The sequence below is a fragment of the Octopus sinensis genome, linkage group LG3 (assembly GCF_006345805.1).
Source record: "Octopus sinensis linkage group LG3, ASM634580v1, whole genome shotgun sequence".
In the NCBI taxonomy this organism is placed as follows: domain Eukaryota; kingdom Metazoa; phylum Mollusca; class Cephalopoda; order Octopoda; family Octopodidae; genus Octopus; species Octopus sinensis.
Window position 1 is genome coordinate 25324180 of NC_042999.1, and position 20000 is coordinate 25344179.

The 20000-nt window shown below is 36.6% G+C and overlaps 1 protein-coding gene across 3 annotated transcripts in view; it reads right to left on the reverse strand.

The window, feature by feature from the left end:
* The window catches only part of LOC115209874, an 845616-nt gene that overhangs the window by 44782 nt on the left and 780834 nt on the right, over positions 1 to 20000 (reverse strand). The gene's annotated exons all lie outside the window — the stretch shown is intronic.

The window sequence follows — 20000 nt, forward strand, 5'->3', positions numbered from 1 at the left end:
AAAAAACTGAACATCAGAAACGTGACATCACTGGCGGATTTGCTATGGCAACTGAAAAACGACAAGATTAAATATGAGATTTCATGGTCAATTATAAAATATGCAAAACCCTACAACACACATTCTAGGACCTGTGGATTGTGCTCTGAAGAATCTCTGTTACTCTTCATTACTAAAGAAAAAGTTCATTATCAAATTAACTGAACGGATTATACGTTGCTTACATGCCATGGAAGCCACCTTCAAATATTACAACCCTGTAAACACAACACAGAACTGCCATAATCCATATTGAACAGTGAAAACCATGTTATCATTCTATATATTGCTTTGTGTCCATATACAGGTGTATGGACTTTTGCCCATGTGATGTTTATTGTTCTCTGCATGCATGTGTGTCTGAGTAGTCTTGCGAGTGTTTGCATGTAAGTTCAGAGTTGACGTGTTTCTAGATGCCTGTATGTGTATATAAGTTTTTTTGTTGCTTGTTCCTTCTCGAGCCATGCCGGGCTCATAAGAGCCGGTTTCCCGGTTTCTTGGCGTATAGGTTCCCCACTTGGACGGGACGCCGGTCCATCGCAGGTGAGCTGCAAGATGCAGGAGGAAAGAGTGAGAGAAAGTTGTGGCGAAAGAGTCAACAGAAGTTTCGCCATTACCTTCTGCCGGAGCCGCGTGGAGCTTAGGTGTTTCGCTCATAAACACACACCTCGTCCAGTCTGAGATTCGAACCCGTGATCCCTCCACACGCGAGTCCGCTGCTCTAACCACTAGGCCATGTGCCTCCACATGTGTATATAAGTGCTGAGTGGAAGTCTCTGGTGTGTACTAATGTGTACATGAATATATCTGTGTACGAACGTGTGTGTGCATAATTGTGTGAGTGATTAAGTGTACTTGCTTGCAGACATGCGAGATTGTGGGTGTCAACGTACGTTTGGATGTTCATGTCTTCAGGTGTGGATATGATGGGACACGTGGATGTGTGTGTATGTGGGGGAAGTCTGTGAGCATTGCGTGAGGGTGTAAGTGTGCTTGTGTGAGTATGTCTGTGGGTGTACCTGTGTGCGTGCGTGTGTGGTGAAAAACATTGGGAAAACCTCCCGTCAAAACGGAGAAATTCCAACTGATCCGAAACACTGTTTTTCACAAACTCCTCCTCCCCACCAACAAAGGAGACATGTTGCTGAGTAAATCTGACTTTTATGGGTAGATAAACTTAATTAACAGGTGTTAATTTTGCCTACAAATTTCTCAAATTTTCATTCACACCACAAGACTCGTTTGAATGAACAGCACATGGAGACAAAATTTTGCCTACAAATTTCTCAAATTTTCATTCACACCACAAGACTCGTTTGAATGAACAGCACATGGAGACAAAATTTTGCCTACAAATTTCTCAAATTTTCATTCACACCACAAGACTCGTTTGAATGAACAGCACATGGAGACAAAATTTTGCCTACAAATTTCTCAAATTTTCATTCACACCACAAGACTCGTTTGAATGAACAGCACATGGAGACAAAATTTTGCCTACAAATTTCTTTGTAATCGTAATCTACACCGTTTGAAAGGTATTTGTATTGAATTTCATTTAAAAATACCTATTTTCCTGGATGTTACGAGCGGGAAAATGCTAGGTCCTGTGAATTTTCCGAAACTCCTCTCCCCAACCCCTCTTTACATACACTCAATCTACAGAATATAAGCGATTATTTGGTGAAAAGTTTCGTTAAAAGGTAGCCATCTTTCCGGAAGTTATGAAGTAAGAAATCGGTGGGGGTATTAAACTGTAGTTATGCCTTTTTCCATAAAAGTTAACGTTAACGGATTAACGTTAATTTCCCTTACATTTTCAAAGAGTTAAAGGATTAACGATAAACGAAGTTAACTTTTCAATAACGGTGCCCACCTGTATATATATATATATATATATATATATATATATATATATAATATATATATATATATATGTCTGTATGTATGTATGCATGTATGTATATATATATATATATATATATATATATGTGTGTGTGTGAGAAAGTTGGTGTGTGAAAGCACGTGGTTGGATATATAGAAAATAGTAAAAAGTGAAAAAACTACAGAAGGCTTGTTTTATAAGGTTAAAGAATATATTTGAGTCATTATGTTGGAAGAATGTTATAAAATTTTTTCATACAGTGACATAGTTTTTGAAGAAATTACCGGTTTCGTGTTAACTTTTCAAATTTCTCAAGTGTCTTTACCTACATCGTGTTATGTCTTCGTTATGAAGACATAAAAAAGTTCATAACGAAGACATAACACGATGTAGGTAACGATGTAGGTAACGAAGACATAACACGATGTAGGTTAAGACACTTGAGAAATTTGAAAAGTTAACACGAAACCGGTAATTTCTTCAAAAACTATGTTACTGTATGAAAAAATTTTATAACATTCTTTCAACATAATGACTCAAATATATTCTTTAACCTTATAAAACAAGCCTTCTGTAGTTTTTTCACTTTTTACTATTTTCTATATATATATAATTTCAGCAAAACAATTAAGATTCAAATGAATTCAAATGAATATGGTACTTAACTTAGATGCACCATAATTCTTTATGGTATTAACCATAAAATTATGTGGGGTGATTATAACCAAGAAAAAAGCAACAAGAATGGATCGGTAGTTTAGTACAATTGTTTATAGTATGAAACAATTGTACTAAACTACCGATCCATTCTTGTTGCTTTTTTCTTGGTTATATATATATATATTTTGATAGAAATGGCAAAACAACAAAAGAATGAAAGACACCTCGATATTATGTAACTTGATGAATTTATCTGTAAATATATTATGTGACGATATTTCGGTAGCCATAGAGGCATTGGTATCGAGAAAACCCAAGGTGGCAGGTAACACTATGTAAATGCTATGGAACGACCGTATTTAAACTCTCGGTTCGATAATGATACGAGTGAGGAGTCTAATGCGGGCCTTGTATGAGCATGTATATGTTAAATAAAATGAGACAACAAAGCCAAGGCTGTGAGGAATTTTCTGGATATTTATAAAGAGAAAGAAAGTCATTGATATTTTCGTTAGCAAGTTAACTTTTAAGCTAATTTGGAAAACCATTGTCGGACTAATTAACTTCCGTTACATTTAGCTTCCGTAAACTCAAGTCCGTTAACCCCAAAATTTCATAAAAACCGGTAGGCGTTTAAAAGTTTCTATTGTTTTCAGATTGTCTTAGCATGTTTAATATTGTACGCGTCTTTCTTTCAACCCAATATAACGGCTCTTAATATAAATAACTTGTGGAACCGCGTTTGGCTCTGCCTGGATTTGAAACTAAATCCACCCGCTTGTTGTTTGCAAAGACAACGGAAAATTCCTTTGTCCCGTCATGAGGGAACAGTGATTAATGTTTCCACTTGATCCATGACCTCGGTGATGTGGATGTCGACAGCGAAAATACTGATTTCCATAAAGTAGAAAAAATAAATGGAACGAAAAAAGTTGGTATATATTTCGGTGTGAACGCAGATAGCAGTTACGTAGTAGCACAGCATGCTAGAAATAGCAGCCAAATCTTTCCTTTACTGAAACAAAAGGAGCCGTTTACGCGTGACTTCGATGTTACATTCGTTGAAAGCATACAAAATAACTTGGAAGAGAAAAAAGACCAGCGAGAGAAAACTCCCTTGGTAGGAAATTTTCGTTCCGGGAAAAAGTGGCTTGCGGTGGCTTTGGAGGTCAGATACGTTGAATACACCCGGAAAAAAACTGGAAAAAATTATTCCATACCGAAGTACGAAATATTTTTCGAAAGAATAAAATCATGTACCGATTAATTAATGTACCTCATCTTGAAAAGTGGTAAAATTTTTGTTGGGTGCCATCTGGGATAGTTCTAGTAACAAATCAAGCCGGTAAGATGCATTAAGAATTTCAATTTTAGTGTGTATCCATGTTATTGCTTTTACACCTGTTAATTAAATTTATCTGCCCATAAAAGTCAGATTTACTCAGCAAGATCAACTAAAATTACGTAACTATAAACCAGTGGTATCTAAAGCACCCACTGACAAAATTTCAAATCTATATGTAAAATTTTACCAAGTTACAAGCAAATATTGTGGGCACCCCTCTTGAACCTGAATAATTCAAAATAACGTGAACAAATAAGAACTATATTTGATAGATTAATATGGACACTAAAGATGTTTTAAGGTGTTTTTTTACACACACACACACACACATAACACGGTCTCGCTCAGTTGGAACTAAAAGTGTGTTACTTTGATGTCATCCTTCCATTAAATTTGTTTCGGGAGAAAAATTATTGAAAAATATCCATAGATGTGTGAGTGAGAAAGAACCGAGGAGCGATGTTTAGGATGTGCTAGAAATAACAGCTAGATCTCCCTTAAATCCCGCATTTTCCTCTGAAATTATTAACAGTTTTTTAAAACCGAAAATGTTTCTCTAACGGGTTTTAAGTGCATATTTAAAAAAATGGCCCAATCGCTTCGGACTGGGGTGGTGAGGGGGTGGCGGGAGCGAAACTTATTTTCAGAATGTTTTTTTTTTATCATGAAAAGATGCATCCCATATTCATTACTTACATTCTTATCTCATCCTACCTCTCCCATACACATATCCCACCCCGTCATAATATCTTGACCACCATGACCCCTTTTTCACATTTTTCCCCTTTCTTTCACCCTTTTCTCCTCATTTTCTCTTGTTTTCCTTTTCTCTTCCTCTTTGTTTGTTTGTTTCTTTCTTTCTTCTTTTCTCACCTCATTTTAACATACACATCTCTTCTCCCCTCTCTATCTACTTAATACTGTCACTACATTGTCAAATTTTCATTCACATCACAAGAACCCTTTCAATGAACAGCACATGGAATCTACGTCTTCACATTTTCCATTTGTAATGACAAAATATGAACTCCTCTTGGAATTTACATACCACGGACAAAAAGCGTTTCTACCACTTCTACACACCACTTTCCTTGGATAATGAAGCTGAAACTATAACCTCTTTATATATTTTTACTTTTATTTCTATATTCATTCTTATATTTCTCTATATGCTCCTCCTTTCCTTCCTTTTTTCCAAAATAACTCCTTATATTGAACTCTAATAATTCCCTCTATTTAACCATCTCACATCGTCTCTGATGAAGAGATATCCTTAATATCTTAGAAACAGCTGTAAGACTGACTTTCTCTTTATAAACGTCCTGAAAATTCCACTCAGCCTTGGCTTTGTTGTCTCATTTTATTTAACACACACACGCACGCACACAACACACACACACACACACACACACACACACACACACACACATACACACACACACACACATATATATATATATATATATATATATATATATATATATATATATATCCATATATACATATATTCCTCTACGCACACATCTATATATATATGTATATCCATATATGCATGCACACTAATATTTATATTTGCACATGCATATGCATGTATCTATATTGAGGTGGTGAACTGGCGTCTATTACAATGCTTTCCGATAGTCAATTGAGTTTTTAGGATCTGATTTTAAGTACGGTTGATAGATAAAGTACCCGTATGTAGATGTATATGCATATATATATATATGTGTTTGTAGATGTATACGCATATATATATTTGTACTGTTTTTTCTACTGTTTTTTCTTTATTTGTATTGCTTTTACGTCCTGTTCTTGTTACTTGTTTTACCCCTCTGCAAAAGAATTTTATTTAATTCCTTTGAAACATGCATTGAGTCTAACCAGGGGCAGCTGATGAAGGGGAATTTCCCTTGTATTGTTTGTCCTGTACTCTGTTCTTTCGTTGTTAAAAAAGTCTGTTTCCTTGTTTGATTTTATGTTTTTGTTTCTCGTTGTGTTCTACGTTTATTTGTGGTGTCCTGTACTCATATATGCATGTATATATACATGTAGATGTAAGTATGTACATATATGTATGTATATATGCATATGTTTTATTTATTATATTGTTATTATATATATATATGATTAGATTTATATGCATATATATATATATATATATATATATATATATATATATATATATATATATATATATATATGTATACACACATACACATACACACACACAAGCACGTACATATATACATGTATACATCTATGTGTATATATATAAGAAGTGATCTCGGCAAAAAGAAGTACAGGATATGCTTGAATTTAACTATTTCAATACTAGAACAAGTTGTTTTTTGTAATTTGATATGCGAACATAACTCCAACACCTGAAGCTATGTTTAAGTGGGCGAAACTACCAGTTAGAGTGTAATAGTGTAATTATGTATGTAGATATCTATGTATGTATGCATTTGAGAAGATGAAATAAAACTATCCAGAACCGTATTTTTGAGTGCACACCACGAGAAGGAATAAGACATTCGTGATGTGTTAACATTTATATCTATGGTGTTGTTATAAACAATTTATAAACATTGCAATACTGTAGTCTTTCAGCCGGAGCTATATTTAGTCTATTTGTCTGTTTATTGCGATGACCGCCTAACGTATGTGGAACTAGCAGTATCGCCCGGCGTTGCTCGGGTTTGTAAGGGAAATAACTATATAAGCATTTTTAGAGATGTAAAGTATAATAGCCATCTCAATATGGCTAACCACAAAGGGGAGGGGGTGTTACTGTAGCTTTTTACGTTCTAAGATTTAATAATAAATTTTTAGAGAGTTACTTCCCTTATATATGCCAAAAATGCATTAAAACGGGAAAAATTGATGGTAAATTGATGGTAAAATCGTAGACTCATCGTAGACGTGCGCTAATACCCAGAAGGGCTCGATATGAATCACGACTGTAAGATACCCGGATTTGGTTAAACTGCACCGCAAAATGTGGGAGTAGTTAGGAATCTAAATCGTAGGAGACAGACAGCACACAACCTCTCTTTTATATATAAAGATATCTGAACTGTAGAGTTCATATGACTGAGGAATATGAAGTTTTTATTAAAAATCGAAACAACGTATAAGACTGCTATAAAATAAGTGTGTATATACTTGCAAATATGTATCTGTAAATGTGTATGTGTGTGCGAGTGTGCATGTGTATTTATATGTTTATGAATGTGTCTATATAGGTAAATGCATTTCACAGGTGTGAAATTGCCCTTATGCCTGTATGATGATTTCTTTATAAAATGTTAAACTCTAGGTTTTTATTAAATTGCTATACTTTCTCATCTAAAACCATCATCGTTTCCTGCGAAAAATTCGTTGTATATTCTGTTTACATTGTTCCGTTGGTGCTGACATCATTAAGCGACTATATTTATTTCGATTATCTTTGAATCATTAGATGCTTACTGTTTTCCATTGAAACTAGTTTTAAGACTATTTATTCTGATATCTGTAAAAGTGGTTTTACTTCATTTCTTCTGTTGAACTGAAATATTTGCTATGTAATTATGATAAAATTATTACGCAAGAAATATGCCTATGCAGCAAATTAGAAGACAGGTAAACAGGTGATGTTCAAAATCAAATACAGGCAATTGTGAACATAAAATACGGATTACTTCAACTTAGAAAAAATAATATGTTGAGAGGAAGAATAATGTGATTTTTAATAACTGACTAATATACCGCGAATGTAATCCCTGGAAACATATGAATCTCTCGCTTCCAATTTGGGAGCAAAATATAGAATCAAATATGTTCGTCGGAAATGCTAGTCGGTTAGATATAACCAATTCATTTCCATGAAAGCACATCTTAACGTCTTAAATATAGAAGGTAAATAAACAGAGAAGCCAGAGTAGTTGATGCTGGCTTGTTTCGGTAAACATATTAGAATATATTCTGAGTTTGTATGATCTCATATGTCTAAGAGCAACTGACGTCTTAGTACTGTCCTTGCTAGAAGAATAACAGAATGAACCAGCAATAAACAAAGAATGAGGCATTGGACAATGCAGTATTGATCTCAGCAAAACTTCATTCGATCATATGTGTACTCGATCGAGGTGTACCTGTGACTAAACTGTAATATAAACAACCAGCAACGGAACTGAACTTACGAAAATGCCAGCTAAAACACAGACTTCTTAAAATTTGCAGCAGTTTTGCAATTAAATTTGGTGAAAGATATCAATTACTTAACGAGAACTAAAGAAAGCTTTCCAAATCGATAGATGACAATGTATTAGACAAGACATATCACAGCATCTATGGACAGGATGTGACACTATTGAGAATTCAATATGGCTATAACATATACGTTGATAGGCTTGTGATGTGTCTGATTGCTTGCTGCTCGCATTTCTACAATTCTAGATAGTAAGTCTGTAAGGAGTAATGTCTTTGATACCATTACAATCAAACATACATATAAACATACACACACATGTGCACACATACATACGTACATACATATATGTATGCATAGATACATATAGATATACACACATACATGCATACATGCATACAAGTTGAATCATATGCTTGCAATGTATACGAATACATGTCTGCCTACCTGCCAATGTATGTATGTATGTATGTATGTATGTATGTATGTATGTATGTGCCTGTTTGTCTATCTATCTATCTATTTATCTATCAATCTATCTATCTATCATCGGTATATCTGTCTATCTGTCTTTCTGTTTGCCTGTATGTCCGTCCGTCCTCTATCTATCTATCTATCTATCTATCTATCTATCTATCTATCTATCTATCTATCTACCTATCTATCTCTATCTCTCTCTCTCTCTCTCTCTCTATATATATTATATATATATATGTCTGCTTGTCTGTCTGTCTGTCTGTCTGTCTATCTATCAGTCGGTGCATGTATGTATGAATGTATGTATCTATCCAACCATTCATCCATCCATCTATCATCTATCTGTCTATCTATCTATCTATCTATCTATCTATCTATCTATCTATCTATCTATCTATCTATCTATCTATATATCTATCTATCTATCTATCTATCTATCTAACGATTTACTTACCTACCTACCTAGCTTGCTGACTATCGGTCTATCAATCATGCAATGAATGAATAAATGAATGAATGAATGAATCAACCAATCAAAGTACCACCAACTTTAGCTGTCATCTCCAAAATATAGGACATTGCCAATCATAACCCGGTTACAATTCTCTGTTCTTTATTTTCAGTAACAATTTCCCTTCCTGATGTTTATTGCCTATAAACCTTCTCCTTCCTCTGCTTCTTTTCGCTTCAATCTTTCTCCAGATCCTCTTTCCTCATCACATGATCAAGAAATCTCAGTCGCTTGGCTCTTATTTCACGAAGCAGTTTCCTATTCACCGCGGCTCGGATCAGCGTTTCTTCATTAGACATTCTGACTGTCCATGCGATCCTCATTACGCTCCTTAAGAGACACATTTCGCAGCTATCCAAGCACCTTCTCATTTTTGTTGTTATAAATTATGTCACACTTCCATACATTAAAACATAGTAGACGTAACAATTCAATATAAAAATCTTGGTCTTGAAGTTCAGAGTACAGAGATTGTAGATTTTGCCAGCAATATTCGTCTTTTGATCTCCTTCACATATCTTGAGTCTTCTGTGATTAAAGTCCCAAGGTAGATGGAAAAATAATACCTGATTATTGGGTTGATTGTTCACTTTCAGTATGCACTTTGCACTTCCTTCTTTGTTTGCACCATACACTCTGTTTTCTTGCAATTTTTGAACAGATCCTTCCTATCAATACCAATAATAATTGGAGCATTGGATTTGATAAAAAAATATATGAACAAAAACGTAGAAGCTATACCTGGATCCTCAATGCTACACACTATAAAGAAAATAGCCCGGCTAGAAACAGCCCATATCCTACGCAAGGCACTATCAATTCAATAATACAACCTAAACAAAACAATCCACATTCTACACAGCAATTATCCAGTAAAATAAACTTCCACCAGCAAGCTTGAAACCAGCGCGTTACACACTCAACACAAAATACACACAGTAATACCAAAAAAAAAAAAAAAAGACGGCACCACACCTCAAGAGAAAAGAAAATTGACGCAAAACAATACCGGGAAGAATTTGCACACGCCCGACAACAGAAAAGAATACACAATGTTGCACATACCCCAGCAATACGGAGGTGCAGCAGGTAGTGCAGTAGAAATTTGCCTGAAACTATCAAATGTTGAACAACAACAACAACAACAGATTATGATGATGATGATGGTGGTGGTGGTGGTGTTGGTGATGGTGATGATGATTATCATCATCAACATCATCACAATAACAATAATTCTTACTGTGAACGATATGGGAGCGTGACAGAAAATAGCACTTTTATAAATTCTGAAGGGGGAATGCAATAAATGCTATACAATATAAGAAAAGATGTATTAAAAATGTTTAAGATATTCCCACACACATACACACACGCACGCACACACAGACATACATGTGTGCAACACACACACATGTACATATATCTACATGCATACACATATACATAAATATATAAGCGCACAAATATGCATATGCACATATATGCACACACGCATATGCATATATATATAACTATACGTGCACACACACACATACACAAATACAATCACAAACACACACACATGCGTGCACACATTTGAACGGAATGAAGAAATACAATAAACCTCACAATTTGGCTGTGTGGTAAGTAGCTTGCTTACCAACCACATGGTTCCGGGTTCAGTCCCACTGCCTGGCATCTTGGGCAAGTGTCTTCTGCTATAGCCCCGGGCCGACCAATGCCTTGTGAGTGGATTTGGTAGACGGAAGCTGAAAGAAGCCTGTCGTATATATGTATATATATATATATATATATATATATATATATATATAATATATATATATATATATATATATATATATATATATATATATGTATGTGTGTGTATATGTTTGCGTGTCTGTGTTTGTCACCCTAGCATTGCTTGACAACGGATGCTGGTGTGTTTACGTCCCCGTCACTTAGCGATTCGGCCAAAGAGAGCGATAGAATAAGTACTGGGCTTACAAAGAATAAGTCCCGGGGTCGACTAAAGGCGGTGCTCCAGCATGGCCACAGTCAAATGACTGAAAAAAGTAAAAGAGTAAAATAGTAAAGAGTAAATAAAAGAAGAATTAAAATATAAATGTTTTTTAACTAGGTTGAGTTAGCATACACTATGCCGCTGTTCAGAAATGTTTCTCAAATTGTGCTTATTTGTGGACACATTAAGTATGTGTGCACATGCTCTTTTACTGGTTTCAGTCATTTGACTGTGGCCATGCTGGAGCATCACCTTTAGTCGAGCAAATCAACCCCAAGACTTATTCTTTGTAAGCCTAGTACGTTTTCTATCGGTCTCTTTTGCTGAACCGCTAGGTTACGGAGACGTAAACACATCAGCATCGGTTGTCAAGCGATGATGGGGGAACGAACACAGACACACAAACATAGACACACACACACACACACACACACACACAGACACATACACACACATATATATATACACACACACACACATATATATATATACATACATATATATATATATACATATATATATATATATATATATATATTATATATATATATATATATATACGACGGGCTTCTTTCAGATTCTGTCTACCAAATCCACTCACAAGGCTTTGGTTGCCCCGAGGCTATAGTAGAAGATTGTTGCCCAACCTGCCACGCAGTGGGACTGAACCCGGAACCATGTTGTTGGTAAGCTAGCTACTTACCACACGGCCACTCCTACGCCTGTGTAAGTTTCGAATGCCTTATTTTCCCACTAGTAGCTGTAGTATGTAAATATAAATAATTGCCATAATACCAGTAGAGATATTTTCATTGCTTTATAATTTCTGGAATATGTTGGATTACGATTCTTGGGGATGTTGATTGTTATTAAAATAGTAGGGATATGTTGATTGCTATTATAATAACTGGGAGATGTTAATTGTTATTATTGCATGAGCGCTCGGTTCAAAGTCTCTCTTGACCAGAAATGGCCTGAACTCTTTGTATGAACACTCTCCCTGTACATAACTCCATGTCCCCCTACATGGCCTAGTATTTGCTTTTTGAGCCCCTCAAAAATAAATAAAATAAAATAAAATAAAATTAAATTAAATTAGAGATGACAATGCGATCTCTTGTCATTTATTAAATAACCAGGAATAGGTTCGGTCCTTATTCAAAATTGCTGAAAATGACAAGGGATCGCATTGTCATCTCTAATTTAATTTAATTTAATCTCATCCTGTGGCCAAACTACACACCAAACTAATGACATATTACTGGATGAGATCATTTATAGGCCATGTTGTATAGGTAATTAATTCATATAAGCATACACCCGGGAACAGAGGGAGCAGGAGGTGCAGGGCTTGCAAGAGTTTTACCGAGTACCAGGACAGCTTGTATTTCCTATTTTCATGGTAAATACACTTTCTAGTGTAGATAGTGGATTAGCGGAATTGTTGGAACATCCGATGAAATATCTTGCTGTAGTTCTAGGACTTTGAGTTTTCAGTTCTTGCATGGTAAACTTAAACTGTTTACACCCACCCATTACCACCATACCACGACGATGACGATGACCACACGACGGCCACGATGACCACCACGACGACGACGACGACGACGACGACGACGACCACCACCACCACCACCACACAACGACGACGACGACGACGACGACGACGACGACGACCACCACCACCATCACCACCTCGATTGCATCCAGAACGATGAAAACTTTTTGAAAACGGTCATAACGGGTGAGGAATCGTGGGTCAATGGCTATGACCCCGAAACAAAGGCTCTCCGAGACCGAAGAAAGCAGGAATGAGTTAAAGCAACTTGAAAACGCTGTTGACCATTTTCTTTGACTACAAGGGGGTTGTTCATCATGAATATGCTTCACCTGGTCCGACAGTGAACAAGGAGTACTACCGTGACGTTTTAGGGGATGATATTCGTCGGGAAAGGCCACAATTGCATGCATCCAGTGAGTGGCAATGGCACCATGACAACATACCTACACATCTGCCCATTCAGCAGCAGATTTTGGCTAGGCACAGTATTTCCCAGGTCCAGTGGCCACCATATGCCCCAGATCTCGTCCCTTGCGACTTTCTCCTTTTGCCTTTTACCAAAATTCAAATCCCACTTGAAAGGAAGATTTCAGAACGTCGAGGAAATAAAAGTGAATGCGAGAAGGCAGCTGCTGATTATCCCAGAAAATGAGTTCCAGGAATGCTTCCATAAATGGAAACATCGCTGGATTAAGTGTATGGCTTCTGAAGATTAAATGCCGAATTGGTACGTGTTGTTCCTTTGTTTTTATAGCACCAGTCGAGATACTTATTGACCAGACCTAGGCGCAGGAGTGGCTGTGTGGTAAGTAGCTTGCTAACCAACCACATGGTTCCGGGTTCAGTCCCACTGCGTGGCATCTTGGGCAAGTGTCTTCTGCTATAGCCCCGGGCCTTGTGAATGGATTTGGTAGACGGAAACTGAAAGAAGCCTGTCGCATATATGTATATATACATATATATATATATATATATATATATATATATATATATATATAATGTAATAAATAAAATATATGCATACATGCAAACATATATGTACGTACCGACATCTACATGTATATATACATGCATATGTAATTGTATGTGTTTGTGTGTCTGTTTGTCTCCCTAGCATTGCTTGACAACCGATGCTGGTGTGTTTACGTCCCCGTCACTTAGCGGTTCGGCAAAAGAGACCGATAGAATAAGTACTGGGCTTCCAAAGAATGTCCCGGGGTCGATTTGCTCGACTAAAGGCGGTGCTCCAGTATGGCCGCAGTGAAATGACTGAAACAAGTAAAAGAGAGAGTATCTACTCCCCATTCATGATGGCGATGCTGACAGTGAAGACGACGATGGCGGCAGCGGCAGCGACGACGACGACGATGATGATGGTGATAACGATCACATTCACCTGCTTGAAAATAATTATATAGGAAAATATATGTAGAAGCTGAATATGTGTAGAATTGGTGTTCACAATTAAACATGAAATGCTTAAACTAAGCAAAACGAACGAAATTTGATGAGAAAACAGAAATGATTGTCGCCAACTCAGAGTTCATGAATATTTGTGGTAGTAAGAGTTTAATGCAATCAGAATACTGAGAACACGAAAAACTTCAGAAGCGATGTTTTCTTAAACGGTTGAACCATAATAAAATAGCGAGAAACTAAGCTTGAGACCGTGTAAAGAAAAAACACAACGAACAGACATATTTATTTCTTTACTACCCACAAGGGGCTAAAAACAGAGGGGACAAACAAGGCCAGACGAAGGGATTAAGTCGATTACATCGACCCCAGTGCGTAACTGGTACTTAATTCATCGACCCCGAAAGGATGAAAGGCAGAGTCGACCTCGGCGGAATTTGAACTCGGAACGTATCGACAGACGAAAAACGGTTCTGCCAGCTCGCCGCACAGACATATTACATACAACAGATATGGTGAGGTGTTTAAGAGGCTCGCTCAGGAGTGATTCCAGTTTTAATTTACACGGTCTGACATATCAGGAAAATACGTCCTACCCAGACCTCGGCTGGGCTAATACCTTCAGTGATCTTTGATAAACGGAAATTGTGCCGAAGTTTACTGGATATCATATGCATACTATAAATTCGATTTAATACGAATTATGAAAAAAATTTTTTTTTTAATTTATTATGAGACCAAATGTGCGACTTTGTGGATTTTATGCATTTACTTATTTTTATTTTCTCTGAAAATTTAAATCTCTTCATCTCGCGTGATTTTGACGCCAGTCAAGAACAAAAGCCGGTTTGCTTTTAGCAGTCGTCGTGTGATAACGTGCTACAGTTATTTATGAATTTTCAAATACAACTGGCATTGTTGTTTTATATAAATCGCCTTTAGTAAATATGGTAAATGGCAAAAATACATTGTATCAAAAATACTTCAAACAAAACAGGGAAGAGGCTTATTAAGAGCAAAAATTTGATGTAATAAAACACCTTACGCGTAGGGATGGGAATTCAAAGATTGGTAAATATTTTGCATGCATGGCTCGACTGGCATGTGGTTGAAATATAAAAAAAAAAGAAATCGCTACTAACTTTTTCTGATTTGGAAATAATCACAAGAACGAGAAGCATTGCAATGATAGAAATCAAACCATTTTCTATAGTTTGAGGACTGTGAGAAATAAGGTATTTCTCTTTACAAAGCTTCAAGTTATGCAAAAATATTTAGTATATTTACAGTTGTGACAAATGATGATAATCGAGCAGATAATGAAGAGACATTTAATGCAAGTGATAACTGGTTTGAGCGATTTAAGAATTCAGCTACATCATTTTGTGGAGCGCCAGTCATTAATAGAAAAAGTATAGCAAAATATTCTGAGTTTCTGAAGAAAGTAATTGCAGTAAAGAGAAAGAAACAAATATTTTACGCAAATGAGACCGGATTAATTTAGAAAAGGATGTCTTTTAAAAGTTATAGTTCTAAAATGAATAATTTCAACCAGTATTTAAAGTTTGAAAGGAGCGATTAATTTTTTTTTTTCATTTGCGGTAAGCACAGATGTCAAGTTAACATTAATGGTGGTGTATCATTCAGCAAATGAACGCTCCGTAACGGGACATAACTGTCGATCATTTCCGGTATCTCATCGTACCAACAAAAAGCATAGGTGACCAAATATCTATCTAAAGAATTGCATTCTTTATATTTTTGTGCTAATGTTACAAAATATTGTAAACAAATTAATATTGTATTTAGCGCAATATTAGGAATTTTAAAATTATGAATTTTAGATAACGTTATGATTTGTGTGGAAATGTGAAAGTTATATAAATGCTATATACAATAACCTCATTACAACTAATGGATTAAAAATAATCACGACATCTAAACCTTACTCTCTACGTAAAACGTCTATTCAAGTAAGAGATCAGACAACAGGTTAAAATTCAAGTAACATGCATGAGGGCTGAACATTTCTGTTGCGAAAATGGGTAATTTGAAGGATATCCTTATGAGGGCATATTTCTGTGGAGCACAAACTGCACGTTTGAGAAATAACTTGGTGTTGAGGAAGTTGACTATAAATGGGAGTCGAGTTTCGTTTATGATTCTTCTTAATGAAACTCGTGTCCTGAAAGGAATAATTATCTAACATTAATTCTTCTTAAGATGAAAAAAATAATTCAAAGTAAAATAACAAACTGATCAAATGAAATAATTCTTTTAAAAAAATTTTCAAACTTCATTTCTGTATTTAAATGAGCAGAAACATTGAACAGAATGATCTTGATTGACGATCACAGCATCGAAAGAAATATCCAACTCCATTGAAATCTCAACAAAATTTGACTAACTTACTAGACTATATTGATTATTTAAAGAGTAGTGAATGCATCCCGTTTAGTTGTTTAAAACCCCTAATGCACACAATTTTGTTAATGTAGTATTATTTTACTATAATAACATTTAGACTTTCCTAAAGGTTTCCCATTCTTCTGTAGAATTGTATCTTTATGTAAACTTTAAATTTTCGCTATTAAGGTGTAAAAACTGCATTGTTTATGCTGTATAAAATCGCGAAAAGAATGGTAGCTTTGAAATAATGATCTTGATCGGTACAAATGAAAACGACGAAACGAAACTTTATTTTGGTGCACATACGTGCTTTATCCTGTAGATGGGTTTCAGCCGTTGGTTTTTGAAATCATGAATTGTAAGGAATTTTTCATTTAAAAATAGGAAACAATATCTAATTAGAAAATTACTATTTTTAAATCTCACACGCGAGATATTCAGCAATAGTACTTTGGAGTAAAGATTGTTTGCTAACATAACATAGCAGTCCTGGTTTAGGACGAATGTTGCTGTAATTTAGCCCCATGAAACATCGTCTGCAGCAGGCTATACGAGAATCTAGCACCCCCACTCGGCTCAAAACAATTATTCTGTGTTGATGAAGGGAAATAAGCCGGAAATCGCGATACACAGATATTGTTTTGAGTTGAGTGGAGGGTACTAGATTCTCTTACTCGAGAATATAAGGACACAGATCGTGTCGTATAGTCAGCTGGAGAGATGTCTCCTGGGGCTAAATTACAGCAACATTCGTCCTAAACCAGGACTGTCATGTTATGTTGGCAAACAATCTTGACTCCAATATCTAATTATTTCTTTGATTTTTACAATTTGGATTGAACCGCAGGAAAAGGTACATACATACATGCATGCATGCATACATACATACATACATACATACATACATACATACATACATGCATACATACGAGGGACGTTCAATAAGTAATGTCTCTGACCCACTTGCAGTTGTTTGATCTAGCTGAAATTTTGCATGTGCAATCATTTATATCTCTATAGAGTAAGTGGCAAATTACGGCTCTGAATTAATTGTGGTTTCTGATTTACAGGTGTTTGAACCGAGTCAAGTGTGAAATGGAGCCTGTTGAGTGTCGAGCAGTAATCCGGTTTTTGTATTTGAAAGGACGCACACCACGGGAGACTTTTGATGAAATGAAAGTAACTTATGGTGATGATGCCCCATCATATGACCTTGTAAAACGCTGGCATCGTGAATTCAAACATGGTCGGAACTCTGTGGAAACAGCTCCCAGATCTGGTCGCCCCTTCTGCCATTGATGAGGCATCTGTCCGTCAAGTTGAGGCTGCCATTTTGGAAGATCGACACATAATTATTCGCCAATTAGCCCATGAGGTCAAGATTAGTACCGGGTCTGTGGAAACTATCATTCATGACCATTTGCATATGCAAAAGGTGTCTGCCAGATGGATTCCCAGGTTGCTCACGCCTTTCCAGAAGCAAGAACGCGTCGAGTGCTCGAGGGTGAATTTGGAGATGTGCCAAGAAGATGAGTCAAAATTTTTCAAAAGACTGATTACACAGGATGAAACCTGGGTCCATCACGATGATCCAGAGACTAAATCCCAGTCAATGCAGTGGAAGCACCGTGACTCACCCTCTCCAAAGAAGGCAAGGGTGCAGCCCTCCGCTGGCAAGGTCATGCTCACAGTCTTCTGGGACCAGGACGGAGTAGTGATGACAGATTTCCTGGCAAAGGGTACCACAATTGCAGGAGCCTATTATGCTTCACTTTTGAGGAAATTAAGAGAAGTTATCAAAATCAAGAGGCGGGGCAAGATCAGCAAAGGCATCCTCCTCCTGCAGGACAACGCTCCGGTCCACAACTCGCTTGTCGCCAGATCAGCAGCACAGGCGTATGACTATGAACTCCCCCCCCCCATCCCCCTACTCTCCTGACCTTGCACCCTCTGATTTTCACCTCTTCCCAGTCATGAAGTTGTTTTTGAAAGGAAAGCGTTTCCCAGATGATGCAGCCTTGATTTCTGAAGTCACGTCGTGGTTGGAGGACCAAGCTGGGTTCTTCTACAAAAACGGTCTCCAGAGCTGCATCAAACAAAGGGAGAAATGCGTAACTCTGGGTGGTTCCTATGTAGAAAAAGACTAATAACTGTGCCAAGTTTCGTTGCTCTACTGCTATAGGAAGTGGGTCATGGGCATTACTTATTGAACGCCCCTCGTATATACATACGTGCGTGCATGGATACATAGAAACACACAGATATGTATGTTTATAAGTAAGTTTGTATGTATGTATGTATGTATGTATGTATGTATGTATGTATGTATGTATGTATGTATGTATATATGTATACATACGCACGCGCACAAAGTACGCTCAATTTCGTCACTCTCTTTGCCTTTTTCCTATTATTTCAGATATTATTCGAAGGTATCAATAATAAATTTTCGGATAAAAATCCTTTTATTATCTTTTGGTATTAAATTAAATTAAAAAGAGGTTGAAAAGTTAGCATTTCATCGTTTCTTAGGCCCTTTGAGAGTGCAAATGTTTTTTTAGATGAAAAGTAAAAGTTTCAATTTCTTATGTTGTTCAAATTCTTCATTGTTTATTATAAATGACAAAAGAAAATGATAACGTTAAGCCTGCTATTTCGAAAGACTTAACGACAGATAAAACTTAACTAAACGAAAGCTGCTTTGTGCGACATAAGCACCGATGTTTCAAATACAGTACCAGAAAAAGTTTATCTCCTATTTGTATGTTTTATTCGCTTTCCGCCAAAATACATTGATTTTTGCGCAAGTGAATGAGGCGGGGAGAGATTTCCTTTTACCTTTACTTCTCTCTTCAACGGTGTACTTCCTCCGTCGTTCATATCCCCTTCGCAAACGCAAATCAAAAGCTAGTACTAATTAGCTCAAGACAGTGGCTCTGCTCATTACTTTTCTGCGATCCGTAGAAGTGTTCCGGAAGCAACAGATTCTGTGATCTGTTGCTGTCCTTGTTGTTGTTGTTGTTGTTGTTAAGCAAGAAGACGGGTAAGGGTGATTAGGTGATGGTCTAGGGCTTAGAGGCAGGAGACCCCCAGACCTTGGAAAAAAAAACTTTGGTCGTCTTGTTGTAGTCGAGGGCTCTTTGTTGACGCCCGACACCACTGGGAGGTGGCCCTCGAAATCGCTGGAAATAGAGATCTTCAGGTCCAAATTCTTGGACGGCTGTTTCTGTTGTTTTCTGTTTCTCCTCTTTGAAGAGGAGAAACGGGCAACTTAGCAGGAAGTTATCATAGTGCCACACATTTAATATTTGGCTTTTATGTCCCTCCTCTACACATTTTATAGTTGGACTTTCTGCTTCTTCTTCCACAGGTTTTATAGCTGGGTCTTCTAGCCCCTCTTCCACACGTTTAACAGTTGGGATTTGTTACATATGTACAATAGCTGGCTTTTTCTGCTCCCTGTTCAACAGTCCAATCATCTGGACGGAATTATATTTTCAAAA